Genomic DNA, 5115 nt, shown 5'->3' with positions numbered 1-5115 from the left:
TTTTCGCTGAGATATCGCATTTTGAAATTTTCATGTTTCTAAATTTTCCTACACCTGCAAATCGATTAAGATAACATAGACATGATATAGTCGATTACTAATTTTCTTGAATTGAGTCTTATTTTTCTTAAAATTTTGTCTTGACTTTCGGAAATATATAGTCTGGTTTCTGGGTCTGAATGTTGGTTGAATTTTGTCGGCCTGTGTAATTTAAACTCTTATATTTAAAAAATCCAGCTACAAAAACCTTTAAATTTTTTTTAAGAATCGGAAATTAATCACAATGATGGAAAAAGCGGACGAAATTATCGAACAAATTCAAAGACTTAGGATCGGTAATCAAGCGACTAATCACGGACATGACCAACAGGCATCGAATACTTCAAATTCCACGTATACCTTTACACCCACAAATCAGCAGATGAATCCAGAGTTTATTAAAGAGGTAGCACATTTGGTCTTAAGCCAATTGACCAGGTCTAATATTGCAGACGACAGGGACCAGGAAATATCCTTAAACGCGAACAATGTCAGCCAATTAGATAAAATCCCTGACATGGTCAAATGCCTTAGAGAATTCTCTGGACGACCAGGAGAATTCAACTCTTGGAGAAAGACCGTAGATCGAATATTTAAGGCTTACGAAAGTTAAAAAGATAGCCGAAATATTTCGCAACATTGCATACGGTTAGACACAAAAATCCGTAAATGCCTAATGATGCATTACTCGGATAAACGGGATATCGATACTATGAAGTACCAAATGACAACTTTGGCTCAACGCCACGATAGTATTCCCACCTTTTACCAAGAGGTATATCAGCTCCTTTCACTAATTCTAGACAAAATTGCATGTCAAGATACAAGTGAAGAGACTATTTATGCAATGACAAGCTCGTATCGTGAGAAGGCTCTCGATACTTTCATTCGCGGGCTAAATGGAGACTTACCTCGGCTCCTCAGCATACGCGAACCAACAACATTATCTCAGGCACTACATTTGTGCCAGAAGTTAGATAACATGACATTCCGTACGAACTATGCCCAAGGTAAGCAGAATACTGCACCACCAAGACCACCTCGACAAAATGAATTCTTTCAAAGCAATGTTAAAAATAAATTTTACCCAGAATTGGCCTATGTTCCCTCACAACCTAGAAATAACCATCCGTTCAAACCACGACCATTCGTTCACAACAACTTCCCAAATTATAGCAACCAGCCTAGATCAAATAATTACCAATTCCCAAATTATAACACCACCCCGCCTAGACCGAATAATTACCAATTCAGGACACAACCACCTAACTTCTTTCAAGGAAACTCCTTCAATAACCGACCAAATTTCCCACCAAAACCACCTGTACCCATGGATATTGACCAGTCAATACAGACTCGTCAAGTAAACTACCAAAACAGACCAAACTATCAACAAAATCACTTTCCTCAAAACAGAACAATGACTCAGCAAACGCAACCCCCAACAAAGTGCAACGAACGTATTATACGGATACCGATATTACATATGAAGACAGGGATAAAGAAGCTACAGAAGAATTTGATGTCGACCCAAATCAATTATTCACTAATGACGATAGCGAAAATAGTTACGAGCAGAAATTGTGCGAGGTACAAGGAAACACAGACGACGGATATACTACTGACAATGTCTATTTTTTTAATTAATCTTGTCCTCACTTCCATATTTTGAATATATGGCAAAAAATGGGGACACTCTGAATTTCCTGATTGATACAGGATCAAATAAGAATTATATCCAAGCCACTCGTATACGAAATCCAATACCCAACGAAAAACCTTTTCTTATTAATTCAGTGGCAGGCAATATAGAAATAACCCATCATACTTATGTCAATATTTTTGGCCCAGAAACAGAAAAATTAAAGTTTTATATCTTGCCCGCTCTGGAAACATTTCATGGTATCATCGGTAACGATACCTTAAGACAGCTAAAAACAATAATACACACCGATAGAAATTACATGACCAATTACCCAAACCTGAAAATACCTTTAAAGCAAAAAGCTTCACGCGACGTTAACAATATAAATTTACGGCTAACACATCTTTCTGTGGAGCAACAAAAAAAGCTACACAACCTTGTAAGGCAATGCCCACGTCTGTTCTCCGAACCAAACGAAAAGCTCACCTATACTACTCTTGTCAAAGGCGAAATTCGTCCAACTACAGATAACCCAATTTGCTCCATTGGATAGGGGTAAGTATCCAATGGCCCTTAAAGAAGAGGTCGAAAAACAGGTTGAAGAGCTTCTCATGAATGGCGTTATTAGACCGTCCAAATCTCCTTATAATTCATCTGTCTGGATTGTTGACAAAAGACCTGATTCTTCAGGAAGTAAACAATTTCGAATGGTAATAGATTACCGCAAGCTAAACGCTGTTACAATTGCCGATAAGTATCCCATTCCCGAAATAAATCAAGGCCTTGCTAATCTTGGCAAGAAGAGGTATTTCTCAACAATCGATCTCAAGAGCGGATTTCATCAAATCCCCCTTAAAGAATCTGATGCAGAAAGACAATGGAAAATATAAGTTCGTGCGTTTGCCTTTTGGGTTGAAAAATGCCCCCTCTACTTTCCAAAGAGCCCTTGATGATATCTTGAGACAACACATAGGTAAACGATGTTATGTCTACATCGATGATATTATCATATTCGGCAAAGACGAGAACGAACACACTCGAACACTTCAATCTAAAAATTGTATTTCAGACCCTAGAGTCCGCAAACATGAAGATCCAATTGGACAAATGCGAGTTTCTGAAACAAGAATTAGAATTCTTAGGATATGTCGTAGGTATAGAAGGAATAAGAACGAATGAAACTAAAGTATCTGCAATAGCAATAATGGCCCCTCCAAAAAATCTGAAACAATTACGATCATTCCTTGGAATGGCAGGATTCATTAGAGATTACGCGAAAATCGCAAAATCTCGGACAAATCTTCTACGAAACGATGCAGGATATATTTCAAAAAATGCCTCCAAAAATACCCCAATCACCCTTGATAAAGACGCAGTCGAATCATTCAACAAAGTAAAAAATTCTCTCCTTTCCTAAGAAGTACTGTTAGCTCACCCAAATTTTGAAAAACCTTTCGAACTTACAACTGATGCCTCAAATTTTGCGTTAGGAGCAGTCCGATCACAAGAAAATAGACCAATAACATTCATCTCTAGGACCCTCTCAAAAACAGAAGAGAATTATGCAGCTAATGAGAAGAAGATGCTGGCTATAATATGGTCACTCAACTCTCTCAGGAACTACTTATACGGCTCTAAAAAAATAATAATTTATACCGATCACCAACCTTTAACCTACGCTCTTAGTAGCAAAAATACCAATAGCAAGATGAAGCGCTGGAAAGCGATACTAGAAGAATACAACTATCATTTAATATACAAACCCGGAAAAACCAACGTGATCGCTGATACGCTGTCACGTTTACCCACAGAAGTAAATTCTCTCACTCCCACCATTCACAGTAACGAAAGTTCCAATCAAAATCTCATACCCTCGACAGAAGCACCCATTCACGTTTTTAAAAATCAACTTTTCTTTAAGCAAGAAGAATCTTCTAGATACCAATTCAAGATAATATTCCCTGGCTACCACCAACACATAATAGTAGAACCATAATTTTCAGACGATCCATCATTCCATCAGTAATAAACGGAATTCAAGCACCCGAAAGAATAATGGGCAAAATCCAAAACATTTACGCCCTTCACTTCATAAACTACAAAGCCCGATACACCCAAAAGCAGCTGCAGGACGTTACCAATGAACAAGAACAAGAAAAAATAATTTTAGAAACCCATACCCGAGCGCACCGAATCACAAATGAAAATAAAGCTCAAATTATTGAAAAATACTTTTTTCCAGGAATGATTAGCAAAATAAAAAGAGTATTAGCGAATTGCAATACTTGCAAAGAAAACAAGTATGATCGACGCCCAAACAACAACGTAATAAACGAAACTCCTTTACCGACATATCCTGGACACACTATTCACATAGACTTATTCCTAACTGAAGGAAAAGTTATTATGACAGCCCTAGACAAATTCTCTAAATACGCCTTGACAAAAATACTCCATAGCAGAGCAATAGAAGAAGCATCTGAGTGATATCATATTTTTCTTTGGGGTTCCTTAACAGATAGTTATTGACAACGAACCTTTACTAAACTCTAATTCAATCAAATTTATGTTGACTAATTAACTTTCAACAGATGTTTACACGATACCCCCATACCGTAGTCAGGCTAACGGCCAAGTTGAGCGCTTTCACTCAACTTTAATAGAAATAATGCGTTGCATCAAGGAAAACGGAGGACATAGAAACTTCGAGGAATTGATAGAACGCGCCAACTCCGAATACAACCATTCCATACATTCTGTCACAAAGAAAATGCCGGTAGAAATATTTTTCGGACGAGCAGTCACATTTACACCAGACGACATAGAAAGAACTAGACAAGATAACATACAAAGACTTGCACGAAAACAACAACAAGACCTCCAATATCACAATGAAAAGAAACAAGAGTTTAAAGTTTACCTTCCAGGACAGCGCATCTACGTGAAAAGAAACAAAAGATTAGGCACCAAGCTTTCGAAACCCTATACTGAAGAAATAGTGAAAGAAGATAGACATAGTACTGTACTGACGCATAAAAATAGATTAGTTCACAAAAGCCTTATTAGAAATTAAAAAAATAATAATAATAAACTCGATCAAACGTTAACACCGACTTATTCTTTACAGTTTCCTCATGGTAGGTAGGTAGGTAGGGTGGCTGTCGTAAGACACACTTAGACCTTCGGCAGGTCCATTGTGATACCACTGGAGCTTATCCTTACTCTACGTGTTCCTTTTCAAACCATCCGGTTGCTTTAATAAACGAGCAGAGCTTCGTTAGTTTTAGATGGGCTATGTCCGCTACACATAAAAGGTGTCTGACTGTCTCCTCTTCTTCTGTATTAAGACAGCTTCTACAGAAATCGAAGTAAGGGAGTCCTAACCTTCTAGCGTGGCTGCCTATTAAACAATGACCAGTTAAAACACCTAT

Source organism: Anastrepha ludens, chromosome X, assembly GCF_028408465.1.
Source record: "Anastrepha ludens isolate Willacy chromosome X, idAnaLude1.1, whole genome shotgun sequence".
NCBI lineage: Eukaryota > Metazoa > Arthropoda > Insecta > Diptera > Tephritidae > Anastrepha > Anastrepha ludens.
Note: the sequence above shows the minus strand (reverse complement) of the source record.